This window comes from Plectrocnemia conspersa, unplaced genomic scaffold (genome assembly GCF_051122295.1).
Source record: "Plectrocnemia conspersa isolate PC_06_02 unplaced genomic scaffold, ASM5112229v1 ptg000005l, whole genome shotgun sequence".
Taxonomy (NCBI): domain Eukaryota; kingdom Metazoa; phylum Arthropoda; class Insecta; order Trichoptera; family Polycentropodidae; genus Plectrocnemia; species Plectrocnemia conspersa.
In genome coordinates this window covers 6,441,728-6,456,496 of record NW_028277169.1, presented here as the reverse complement: position 1 = coordinate 6,456,496, position 14,769 = coordinate 6,441,728, and the positions used below count along the sequence as shown (strand labels likewise).

General features: G+C 30.1%; 1 protein-coding gene across 6 annotated transcripts in view; it reads right to left on the bottom strand.

Moving 5' to 3' along the window:
- LOC148234719 (cubilin) overlaps positions 1–14,769 on the bottom strand; it is a 115,978-nt gene that overhangs the window by 85,315 nt on the left and 15,894 nt on the right. For 4 of the 6 annotated variants that reach the window (XM_088187208.1, XM_088187211.1, XM_088187207.1 and 1 more), the window contains exon 2: positions 8,109–8,168. The gene's annotated coding sequence lies outside the window, so the exon portion shown is untranslated. Of the gene's footprint in view, positions 1–8,108; positions 8,169–12,808; positions 13,046–14,769 lie in introns of those variants that run through there. The other 2 variants (XM_088187213.1, XM_088187209.1) reach the window with 2 other exon arrangements.

Here is a 14,769-nt window from a genome sequence, read left to right as displayed (position 1 = left end):
AGCACATGTTTCTTTCGAACGTAATGCCACACTTTTGAAAACTGAAGCTGGAAAACACGCTAGCATAGAGAGAGATACGCGTATCGGAGGGTGAGCCTCCTCAGTCGGTAATCCCCCTGTCCCTATCCCCTCGGCTGCTTCCTTTTGCGCTGCATATTTCATGTTGGGCGTGATGCGGGTTGTTTTGCTCTCCTGCAGTATGCGAGGACTCGACCCTCGACCCTCACCAGCCAGATCTTGGTTTTTCTCTCGGCAAAAATTTTTGACCCCACAAAGCGGGAATTCACCCCCGGGACGGACGATTGTCGTCTTAATTTTATTACCCCTGGCAGTGTGAGCGTAAATAATGGATGTGTGCGTGCAACCCTTTACTGCTATTTGTGTACGCACAGGTATATTTTTAATGGGTACTGCGAAAATCATATCAAAATATATTTTTTTTTATATGATTTTGTGGAAAACATTCGCAATGAGATTGATTTAAGTTATCTTAAAAAACTATAGTGATAATATAAGATTTTTGAGCGCAAGCAGCGAAGCTTGCCGGCGGCAGATACCACTCGCGTGTGTGGATTCTGGAGCGATTCTCAGAATTTAGCATTGTTAATTACACTATCGATGCCATCGTGATGAGTTGTGTGTAAAGTTTGGCGGCGAAGCTCCCTAAATCTCAAACTGTAGAGGTCCCATTCCGTGCGCTCCGATGAACAGTCGAGGGTCCCAACTCTCGGATTCGGATTGGGTCTCACCCGGCAAAACAAACAATAAATTAATATGTACCTATGTATTCGTCGATACATTTTGGATTATACACATGAAGAAAATCGCATTATTCTATTGTGTATTCATTATTTTTAATTAAGGGAAGTTTTTGTCTTAGCGCTATTGGCGCGTGGCCAAATCTGTCTTGTCAAAGCTCTCCAGTGGTTCTACGATTCAGTGAAGCTGCAACTCAACTCTCAACATCCCAAACATTTACTTGTATTATCCGATTATAGTGGGACGAAACGAGTCACTGCAAGCTTTTTGCCACTTTGCCTTTTGCGCATTTTGTACCCACTAGTTTTCAACATAGCCGGGGCCGCCCAAGAAAAAAATATGTTGCGCCCCCCACCATGTATATATTATTTATTTATTTGAATTAAATTAAGACCATCGTACCAAACAGATTACACCAATGCGTCACAATGCTCGAAAAATGATCAAACCATTACATACAAAACGTGAGCAAATATACAATAATAAATTATAATTAGCTATTAATAAGCATTTATATTAATTCAAATTAACTACATAGTGATTATTTGTAGTAAAATAATTATTCAATAAATTTACGCATTTAAGACCTAAAACAGGGGTAGGGAATCTCCGGCCCGCGAGCTCATTTGGGCTGACCAGCCGCAGATAGGACTGAAAATTCAGAAAATCTACAACTTTTTTATGTTAAAAAATTAACTTTAATTATTGAATTATGTATTTTTTAATATTCTTGACTATAAACACTTCTGCCTGTAAAAAGTTACAGGTTACGCTTTGCTTGCCGCTAAATATTTATGATGTTTTCAGAGAATTTTGGTGCCCCATTATATTGCCCCATTTTAATTATTGTGCAACAATATTATATATGCCAAATAAATTAGATAAGATGATGTTGCAAAAATTACAAAATAGAGCAATGAGAGTGCTTTCAAGTAAAAATAGATTTACTAGTTGTAGAAGTATGATTGAAATAAAATAAATAAGTCAAAAAAGAATATTTAAACATTGAGTTTCTAATTTATATATTGACTGTAGTTCATCAACTGACCTGATTAAATTGTTGACACGAAAATTATTATATGTTGTCACCATAACATATTACGTACACGTGTAATACATTAATCAAATTATCATTATATACACGTGTAATGCATAAATCGAATTTTATGTAATTATCATTATATACACGTGTAGCACATTATGTACACGTGTAACGCATTATTCATGTTATTAAATTTTAACTATAAATATGGAATAATTAATTAAATAAAAAAAACAGTCAATGGACCTACAGGATCATACAGTCGTATTATTCACGGAGCATCTTTACTCTCCTCACTATTCTATAATATTAATTCGTCAGATACGGCGCTACATTAGAAATATTAAATCTATGTTACTTTTTGAGTTTTTTGTTGCTTAAATTTCATTATTTTAAATATAATTTTATTTTTAAAATTTTATTTTATATAATTTCTTGATTTTTCATAATCAAACATAACATATCCAATCTTTTCTATTGCATATTTTTTCTGTTTTTCCAAATATTTATAGATTTTTAAATTGAAAATTTCTCTATTAGCTATATAAAGGCTTAAGAATATTATGGGTGAACTTGACTTAGGTTTAATTACAATTCATCTAGGCTTCTGAATCAGAATTATGGTCCTACGACTTGACTTTTCAATAATAAAATGTAAGCGAAGAAGTCTACTTTGAATAAAAAAATTAAGTGTGTCTTAATACTTTCTTAGAAAAATATTATTTCTGCCAAAAACTACAATATGACATTATATTTAAAAAAAAATAAAATAAAGCATGAGCTAAACAAGTAATTTAAACTAAAATACTTTAATATTATTTTATCGTTTCAATTAAAATTTAGCTTTTTGGTTTTTATTTTACCATTATTTAAAAAAACTTGATTATAAATTTCTTCATTACTTTTTCTACAGCTATCAAATTTTCTATTACTTAAAATATACCTTTTTATTTTTAATATCAATAACACAATTACTAATACAAAGCCACCCAAATTTAAATTTAAACCTAAAATATGTAATACAATATCACAAAAACAGACTCGAAGGTAAAGATTGCAGTTTTTCAAAAAGTATAGGGGTATAACTACTTTAGCATCCGTTGCGTGCGTCACTGCCGTTGCCAGTACTTGGGCCCTACGAGTCCAACCCTATGGGCGGGCACCCAGCTTTTGACGGCCAGTTGAGCGGGACCCCGTAGTACTACATATTTTATTTGAGTTTCATTAGTATTTCTCTCGAGCGTTGCGGTCGACTTTTAGTGCTCTCGTTGGCTAACATGCATAGCTTTGCAATTGCATGCATGCAAAAAGTATAATTTAATACATATCAAAAACAAATCCCGCAACATTTACACATTTTATAACCAATACAAAGTAACATAAAAACGCTAAAAGCTAACGCCATATACGATAAAAATATACTAATATGGATTTTAAGAAAAATGTGTCAGTGACAAAGCAAGAAAGCTTTTTAATAATTTTAATTTACGCATTAATTTGCTCCAATTGATGATCGATCATAAATATAATTATTTCAATAGCATTTCCTAGAAAGGAAAAAAATTAAAAATATTGGGGTGCATATGGGAATTTTATTCGAAACCAGGTCTTTCATGTATTAGCCACCAACTTATGCCATTTGTCTATCGTATCACAGGGATAACAATTTATCAGTTTTTCTAATTAATTTTGAAACATAACAAGGGTGAAGAGAAGGGCTGAAAAGCTGAAAACGTCGAAATGTGCAGTTATATATTTACACCCCGTGAAAACGACGTAAATCTAAAGAGATCCGATAACAGCTCGTTAGAGCCGGGGGCGATAGGAGTAGGGGTAGGTGGGTGAGAGGGTGGGGGCAAATCACGTGACTTCCGGGCGTCACTATCAGCGCCGCCAACTTCCCATCGTAAATCCAGATCGTTCCCGTAAATTCTATAATGTGATTTTAATCAACTTCAATCGCCACCTTCGTTTGTCACGTTAATCTGACGTGGAATTTAATATAAGAATTTATTTTTTTAAGATTCGCGGATCAAACTCTAAAACTCAATTTCGAATTTTCTAAATCGCATTCCGCTCAATCAAATATCTCGTTGTGATAAACTAGATTGGATTTATTTTCCTAGCACCCCTTTAAATGGACGCCCAGGGCAATACTATCATCACTGTTTAGTTTGATAATAAAAATATATAGGTTGACACAAAAGATTGTTTTACTTTTTTAATGAATTAATATTTTAATATTTTTTATTTAATGACACATTATTAAAAAAATCCTTTATATATTACTTTTTTAAAAACGCTTCTATTGTGACTTTATTTTTTAATACAGGTTCAAACAGCTCAGGCGAATCGCAGATGAGGATGTTTGCTGGTCAATTGCATCGCTATTTAGACACACCCATGAAATATGTTTACGCCTTAAAATAGAAACGGTCCAGATGGACACTCCGGCGTACAATATTATAATGCGCATGGTACATCGCATTTTGTAGCGCGCATCCTTTTCAAACAAAGAGTATTTTTTCACCGTTATTTATGGCTGATTAACATCTCGGGATGTTTTATGAGGAGTTCCGTGCAATATTTAAAATTATTAACGCAATTGTTTAGTCACGAGATCTCTCTTTCGTTATGTAAAATACTGTATGTGGCTTTCAAAACATATTTTTGTACGTTTTAAATGATTTTTAAATTGTGCAGATAATTGAAACCCCTACATATTAATATCATAATGCATATATGAATTAGACAATGCATTAACAATTAATTTATTGCAGTTGGAAAATTGCAATTATTTATTTTTAAATATTTAATGAGAGACAACAATATATAACTTAAATCGACATATGTCTTTGGCAACACGGATACCTTCAATTTTAAAACAGATGCCTCACGTATTACGCTATACCGTTGATAAAAAATGAATTGCTCCCTCCTGTATGTGCGCGCGTGTGTGTGTGGGTAAAATTCAGAGAATGGTGGCTTAGGGGTAGAGTATTAAAACGTAGATGCCGTAAAATAAGGATAGGGTGCTCGTCGGTTAGGGGGTAAATATCAAAGATGCAATATTTGCCATGTCGGTTAGAGGGGGTGGATGTGGGGACATCGCATTCCTCCGAGATATTCAACCTAATTCTGTACACAATCATACACGCACATGTACGCAAACATGTATTGTACCTACTAAGGCGTAGAAGCTTTGAAAATAAGTTGATTTGAATACTTCGTAAATTATTAATTTGAATACTTCATAGCGAATCAATTATAAATCACCCTTTTAGCTTCTAACCCATGGTGGTGTTTCACATTATATTAATAAGCTTCATGTCTATCGGTTGATTTTCCTTCATAATATTATTCTATAATGTATTCTTTACACATATTACAGATGAGACTTTCCTCCGTCATCTGTTGTAAAAAAAATGTACGTAAAATACTCTGTAAGAACCATTTTTATTTTACTAAAACTATTCAAAAAATCAATCAAGATAATGCTGCAAAGATCTAAATAAGTAAAAGATTTTATATCAAAGCAAGATGGAGAATGATTGACACAAGGACGTCATTTCAGCATTTTTCAAGGGGATAGGGCAAAAGCTTTTTTTTAATATTTTGATTTCAATAACCCTTTGGAGTATTTTTTGTCCACAGCATTGGACCTCTGCTTTTTACTGGCAGCTCCTACATTTTTTCTAAGGTTATTTAAAATTGTATATTTTATTTAATATACATAAAATAAGTATTAAAACGTATTTTAAACATTTAATTAATTATGTAAATATCTATCTATAAAATAATAAAAGAATAAGTCAGTAAAATAATTCATGTAAATAATAAACTTTTATAATCTAATAAAATTAATGTTAGTTACAATTTATTTCCATCCAATTAAAAAAATTAAATTTTTTAAATATTAAAATTTTTGCAAAATAAATATATAAATTAATAAATTTAATTTAAAAAAATTAATTATATTTTTTATATAATAAATAATTTAACTTAGAAAGTTAGTTCTATCATAATATAATTTATTTTCATATAATATAGATAGATATAACATTTTTTTATTTATATAATAATTAATTATATTCATTCAAAATTACTTGGATTTAAAAGAACACATAAAAAATACTTAGGACTTACAATAAGTGATAATTGAAAGAAGCATAAAACCGAATTTTGACCAATAAGAGAGCGCAAAAAACAATTATCCCTTCTCAGAAGTCAAAAATTCACGTCAAAAGCAATAAAATCGTGTCGGTGCCGGCGCAGTGGGAACGCTCGTTACCGAGCGTTCCCACTGCGACGGCACCGTCACAATTTTATTGCTTTTGACGTGAATTTTTGACTTCTGAGAAGTGATAATTGTTTTTGCGCCCTCTTATTGACCAAAATTCAGTTAAAATACATTTTTATCAATGCTCTCAAATCAGAAGTCGATAATAATATTGGTAAGGATAGCTATAATATTTTTAAAACATAATGTAATAGTCAAGTGCAGCCAAACTATGGAGAAATATGCGGGCTGCGATGTGTGTCTGTATTTCTAAGAAATGAGTTGGTTTAGTTCGTATTTTAGACTTGACCTAATAAAAGTTTAAACCCATAATTTGCTTTAGAATTTTCATTAGGTTTGGGTAAGAACGGCAAATAGACGTTTCGCAACTGTCAAATTGCGCTTAAAATATTAATCCATTAGATTATATTTTTGCCAGTAAAATATATATCTACTAGTGAAAGTGTATTTGGATTTCATTAGTGAAAATATAATTTCACTGAAAAATACACATTTATTAAATAATGAAAAGTGTGTAAATATATGTATATATTATACATATATTACTAAATATGGAAAATTTAAAAACATATAATTTTACTAGCACCTGCCAGATAAATTATATTTTCACTAGTAGAAATATATATCCACTGGTAAAAATGTTTTTGCACTTCACTAGGTATGAAATCATATAATTTTACTAGCACCAGCCAGATAAATTATATTTTCACTGATGAAAAAATATATTTAACAGGGAAAATGTATTTCGATACGATTTCACTGAAATTATTTTAATAGTTTAGAAATATATGTGATAAAAATCATTATAGATTTTTTCAAGGGGAGGGGGGTAAAAGTTGGCCATTTAGTGGTTGTTTTTTTTAATATTTTTTTTTTCCATAAAATTTATAGTTAAACATTAAATACCATTCAAATTCAAAAATAGTGTTCCTGGATTATCATTAGCAGCTATAAACCTTATCGAAGAGATGTTCAAAGCTATGGAGAATGTAGCGTAAAATCCAAGAAATACGTTCTTAAGAAATCATGGTAAATACATGGTTTGCTAATGTAACTAAAGATACATAAGACAGATTTTTCTGTAATGCATGGACATACAGACGTTAAATATTCTTGAATTTTTATGTATTATGTACACCTACAATCCGATTAAAATTGCATAAAATAAATTCAACTACCTTTTGTGATAATTAAAGATAGTACATTACTTGCTCTTATTAGTATACAAATCAACAAATCAATGCTACAACCCTACTAAGAAATACACAAAATAATTCAGAACGCCGTATGAAAATAAAACTATTGTTCTTAAAAAAAAATCGTAGACATACAGATTTAATTTTGTAATATTTTTTATATGTATATTTGTTTTATGTGTAACTAAAATAAAACAGAGTAAGCCACGTAAAAATCTGACAAATTTAAAAATAGAAAATAAACTTGACTGCCTTTTTAAGATATACATACATATATACATATATGTAGAATTTCTTCAGCGAGTTTAAAAACTAACTGCAGAAATGCGAAGTTTATTTATAAACCTCAGATAAATATACAAACAACGGAAAAATCTTGGATATACAGATAGAACACAAACATTGTAAAAGTTTTTTAGTGTGTGTCTCCATATACGAGCTTCGCTCGTATATTGAGTTTCCACGCATCAGAGGGGAAGCGTTACACATAATCAAAACGTCGCGCTTGCAAAAAACCAAAAGGCCCATTTACAATTTTACGACGCGCAATTTGCACTTTTTTCACCGAATGATCAAATTTACACTCGAGGGCGTTAATTAACTTTAGCACGCGTGTGGAAGGGGTCGATAGTAGTAGGCGTGCGTGCGTTTTTCGCAGCGCAAAGCGAAAGCTTAATTCGCGGAGAATGGATGGAGGACCTAAGATAAAACCTTGTGGGTGACCGCCTTAAAATGCAGCTTTCCTTATTTATTTATTATAAAAATTGGAAACTGGATAATATTGACAACATATATAAAATAGGGTACTCACCATATCGTCAGTGTCGGAGCCGTTTTATGTAAAAAGAACTTTTCCCGCCGAGCGGATCAACTGCAATAAAAAGAATAACATATTTAAGTATAAAAATAAAAAAATGATTACTTGTTTTCAGTTGTGCAAATAGTAATAAATGGGCTTAAAAACTCTCCCCCTAGCAATATAAAATAAGAGCGACAATGTCGAATGTTTGCTTTAAGTTTTTTGATTTAACAAAGTCACTATAAATACTACTTATAAAAATAATGATGATCTCGATTTATATATAAAAAAATCATCGCTTTTCATGCCGCTTATTTTAATAAAAATAATAAAAAAACTGTAGTTAATTATAAAATATATAAAATAATTCACATGTAATTTAAGGTTAAATTAAAAAATTTTCTATTGATAAAATGTAAATAATATATTGCTATTTTTAGTTATTTGTTAGTAGGAACAAGTTATTGTAATAGTTGATTTTCTTAAAAAAAATATCTGATACATATTATGTAGTACATACAGTGCCTAAAATTTTCTCTCTAGCAATTTAAAATACTATGATATCGTCAAATGTTTAGTTCAAACTATAAAAAGTTTCTGCTTAAAAAAAATAATTTGCAAAATATTTTCTTTTTTTCGTAAAGATATATTGTTAATTTAATTTTAAAAAAAAATACAAAATAACATTAAAAACTAAGTTTTGGTATCTAGATGATAATTACTTTTTTTATAAACTAAAAAATATTTTTTTTAATCGAGATAGTGTTAATAATATATAGCTTTAATTAAAATATACAGCACAAGTATAGTTTTTGTGATATGGTTGTTTTTAATATTCTTATTAAATTTAAGTAATAATTTGAAAGAATTTCACATCTTAATAATCCGATACACATGTATTAGAAAATAGGGTACTTGTTAGTTAGCACTGCGCCACACTTAAATGTGACAGTAGCGAAACGTATATTTTCTGTTCAAACCCAAACAAAAACTAAATGAATATAATCACTGCATAATTGTTACTTATAGTTTAAATATGGGTTTGAACAGTATGGAAAACGCAGCGGGGGAAAACAACTGGTGTTTTTTGAGCGTAGCGCCGGGTTAATTAACGCGTACCGAAAATATTTTTCAAAACTCTCTTTCTTATAACTGTTATTTTAAGTGTAAGTTAATTGAAAAAATATATTTGCAAAAATGTGAAAGTTTTTTTTTCAAATCATGTATATCAAAAAAACAGCTAAAATTTTATTTTATTTGAAATTTAATAATGCATATTAAACATTGCATTTATTTAATGTTTAGTTTTATGATATAAATGAAAATCATTTTTTTTACTTGAATCGAAAAAAATATGTTCTTTATGTAAAAAAATATTGGTTATATGCTAAAAAAACTTCTGATTTAATGGATTTTATCATAATTTACGTTTTCTTGTTGAGCTTTTAAGTTTGAATACATCAGCTGAGATTAATAGAAAATGCTCCTGAAACTCCCCCCCTAGCAATTAAAAATGTTTTTAATTTAAATAATTAAAGAAGAATGAGCCACTGTGACAAATGTTAGGTTTAAAAGCAACATTACATTTTTTGATAAAAAGTTTATTTTTAAACTTATAAACTAACTAAAACTAGGAAAAGCTCTATAAATCAGTCGATGAACAACACCTAAAATATCTGAGTTAGCAATCGATTAATACAGATTATATTTTTAGAGATAGTTAAATGTAGCTCATAAAGTATAACATGCGTATAAATTAAAAAAGAATTATACCCGAACTATCATCAGAGAGATACAATATCAAAAATAACTTTAAAAAAATATTCAACCACGAAACTTAACTTCTACTGAGCTCAAAATATACTGTGCCTATAAATTATAATAATATTTTGGCAAAATCAGTGTTAAAAACGATAGCTAAAAGGTCTCTTATTGGTGATAAATTATTGATACAGCTGTTGTCAGCCTAATTTTTTACATACAAATCGTGTTTTTTTAGTGTAGCAAAAAATTTATAGTATAGACCTATCATTTGGTATTGGTGGCGATGTTCTAAAGTGGAATCGAAGGGCAGGTAGGTCCCAGCTAATTAAGTTTGCCGATTTATAGCCCAGCCATGAACGGCGTGCGCCTATTCCTGAAATCCGCCGGAGGATCACAGAGGATGAAACGCCATCCATCATCTGGGCGCTACAATTGGTGGAACGTGAGGGGAAAACCGATGGATGCTGAGCCTCACCTCTAAATTGGCAAACAGCGCGTCATCGCAACGATTGACCGACTCTGCTCATTGGCCCTACACGTGCAACGTGGGTGAAGGGTACCCAAACTGGTCAGCACAAATTTTTGCCAAGGAAGCAGACTAACTTTCAAAATTTTGATTGGTTCATCTTTTATTGCTTATACCATCTGATTTTTAAATTAAATTCACATAAAAATGCCCTAATTATTAAATAGAAGGAAAAAAAAGCAATTTATCTATAACTGTAATATCCGTCAGTCTTTAACTATCGTGAGGTACCACAGCTATCGAATGTGCCAATACCGGGCGCTCAATTTTTTTTGGATAAAATATTATTTTTGATTTGTTCTGATATTCAAACTATATTTCAAATTAAATAAACCCAAATATTCCGTCTAGGAATTCAGAATTAGAGATGTTTATATAATTATATTTTTAAGCAATTATCACAGATTAGGTTTTCATAGATTTTTTTAATCAAACGGATAATAATCGTGATTAATAATAAAAAATAAAATTCATAAACATAAACAAACTAACATAATAAGTGGTCAGTCTCGATTACACAGTCCATAGAATTATGACATCAGCATTAACGGCGTAACAAATAAACCGTTGGACCCTACTTTAATAATAAAAATTCCGAAAATAAGCAGGTAACGTTACCAGATATACAAATTTAAAATATTCTCATTCGCACTTCGCTTTCGACTTGGAATAACAAAAATTCAGCAGAACTCTCTAAAAATTCTACTTTAAAATTAAAAGCAACAAAATAATTCAAATATATTACAATAGTCTGACATTATTTTTCCTTATCAATTTTTTAAGCACTTTTTTATATTGGTTAAAAAACATTATTTACCAATTATTAATATTCTTGTTTTGATACTTTATATGTACGCATTTTGGTTTTCTTATACTATAATCGATTCCAAATATTTTCTCCGCGTATTATATTTTAAAACAAATATTTATTGTAGTGCTTATCATCATCAAAAACTTAAAACCGTACTTAAAATTATATTTAATATATCGAGTATATTTATAATTATTATATTTAATATATACAAATGCATAATAATATATTTTATATATACTAATAATCATAAATAATTGTTAAAAAAGTCATAGAATTAATATATTTTTATCAAAAATCAGAGTTTTAATCAGCGTAAACAAATATGCACTTCCTTGCGGATATCCATTAAAAGTTCCTATTTTTAATGCCAATATTGTGTCACAACCGTTGGATCTAACTTTACCAAGAAGAGTCTCAATATTGCATACCCGAAAAGTACATTCCAGAAATAGCTACAATAGAACATTTTCTGATTTTGTTACTGTTACATACACCAGAGTATAATAAAATATGTATTAGAAAAAAAACAAAGAGTCTGGTTCTACCCAATTATAAGTTTTAGTTAATGGATTAAGGATTAAGAGAGACGTTGAAGATATCTTAATTTTTCAAGAGTAGATAAGACATAATCGTATTTAATTATTTTTATCAGGAGCTTGAGATCTGTATTATACGAAAGCAATGAGTCTGTTTCCGCCCCGAATTACCCGCATTTCTAAGAGGATTGCTACTTGGAAGGGAAGCAGAATTTTATTCCCATCCTAATTATTAAGGACCCAAACACTGCCGAGCTCTACTTTTATTTTTAACTTAGAATAATGAGAGTTCAGATTAATTCGCATCAATCAGAGCACCGCCGAATCGACCGAGACGACCCTCTAATGTCCGAAAAAACAGACACTCATTATTGCACAAACTGGATTTGTATTTTTTTAAACGCATATAAAAACTCCATATTTATACAAATATTAAGGCATGTATCGTCCACTATCATATTTAAAAAAATTTATTTAAGAGATATTTTAATTTAAAAAAATGTATAATGCACAAGAATGCTGCATAAGTAAAGTTTTCATTAAACAATTTTTTTATATATTATATTTAGAGCCGGGAAACACTCATTTGCGTCATCTATTGTTTTGCACTTTAATTGCTAATATAAATATAATAGTATGTAAAAGAATATATTTAACTAATTAAGGTAAAACGTTTTATTAATCTACATATTTTTTCAAGATCTGACTATGACACAGAAATGTTTTTTTTACGAAAATAGTTACTTTTAAATCAATTGTGAATTAGAAAAATTGATCGGGATCGTATTTTTAACTAAAAATATAGTGAGTACAGTAGATAAATAATCAACATAAGAAATCGTGTCTGGGAGATCGGAATTATTATTTATTATATAATTAAAATTTAGATCGATTATCACAGATTAGGTTTTCCTAGATTTTCTTAAGCTCACTGATTAATTAAAATCGAGCTCGGTTGTACATATAATATTAAGTATAATCATATAATCACAGACTCACAGATAGAAGAGAAACCTAACTTCCTCTGATACATATAGAGATCATAGTTATTAATACCATTTGAGATCCGTACCTGTTTCATTGCCTCGCGGAAATGATAAATCACAAACGCGAACGGAACTAACGCGGCAGCAGTCGACCACTTTGATCCGCAGATCTGCGATGACTGATTGCACTTTACGACTATTACATACCCATGATCGGTCGTAATAGCCATGCCATAACCCTTCCATTCTCACATATCTCAATTGCACTCATCACACTCATTGATGATATCCCAAATCGATGCACACTACGCGACCAATTCAATCTGTGTCAGAATTACAAGGATACCTTCAATATTTTCAACATTATTATATTTAAGCAGTCAATAAAAATATGATATATACTTAATTTCCGTATCAATTTAAATCAAAATTTTGTTGGGGCGATGAATTGTGGCGTCATAAAAATTTAGCAACTAATCTGATGAAAGAGAAATGTATGTTACTTGATATCTTATTAATAATTCAGTTCTGTAAAATTTGAATAAAATCTTTTTATTTTAGATTACTGTTAGTATAATATGATCGCGTTGTTCCTGGTGTGGGGGTTTCAACCACATGCATAATTTGTTAAAATTTAGAGGTCATTCTAACGAGCATTTCTAACAAACGAAAAAATGTTTTGATACACAAAGTATTTTTGGTGACAATGGAAGAGAGATCTCGTGACCAAACAATTGCATTAATAATATGAAACATAGCACAATCGTCCCAAAACGTTCGAGCAGTAAATTAATCTATATATATTTGTTAATTTGTTAATATACATACACGCGGGGGTCAATTTTTTACGCATTTTTCCATATCTATTTATGATGCTATAAATTTAATATTATTTTTTATTGATTTTTATTAAATTATAAAAAATCAGTGATGTTCAACGTATAAGTATGTTTTAAAAATTATTTGGCTATTTTGGTATTTTTTATATAAATTCAGAGGCTCTGTTTTATGACATTATTATAAAATATTTTTTCATATTTTTATTTATATCGTCCTTTCTAACTTATTAGTATTTTTTATAAAAATTGTTTACATTAAATCAAATTAAAAAATAATTTATAAATAAAATGTTGTTAATTTATTATTTCTATAGCTATATAATGTAAATATTTAACTATCTGGGGTACTAAAAAACCGTACATGTACCGCGATCACCCAAAAGTACCGCTGAAAAAGAATGCTAGCTAGACAATACATTCTACCCTGCGCATTATACTATTGTTATTTTACCCTCAGTTAACGATCGCCAGAGGGCTCATCTGAATTGCTTATTTATTAAGGCGTGAACACATTTCATGTGTGTTCAAAAAGCGATGCAGTTGCTCTGCAAACATTATCAGCAACAATGATTTATCTGTCAGTACCAACATTATAAAATATCTGATACTTTGTCACAAAGAAACGAAAAGTAGTTGCTCCATGAAATCACAGCCGACAATAATACAACTTGATACTCCAGGGAAACTATCCGATTTCCACGACCTGCCCTTTAGGTCCACCACTACTGAAGGCACTACTAAAAACATTATTGACAAAATCGATGCGTCAAAAATGCATGAAATGAGACAGGAGAAGAGTCATGCTCTCTGATGATGATAAAATTAATATATACGAATAAGATGGGAAGCACTATGTTCGAAAGATACGACGAAACATGTATCTAGGGGTGCTTCTTATATTTCGAAATGTAAGGTATCCACATTATTGAGAAAACAGTGAAGGCAGTGGTTTATACGTTTTTTCATCCCCACGATGAAATAAATAGTTTGAACTGAAACTTAATAGATGTTTTTTTATCGGATGAATATAATCAATATTTTTTATTATCAATTTGCCCAAATCATTAAAAATGAGAATAAATAAAATTATTACCTTCATAAAATATTTTAATAAACAAGAAAAATATGTGAAAAAATTATAGACTATCGTTCCAATACAAAATCTATGAGCTATAATTAACAGCTTAACGACCGAGGACTCACCCACG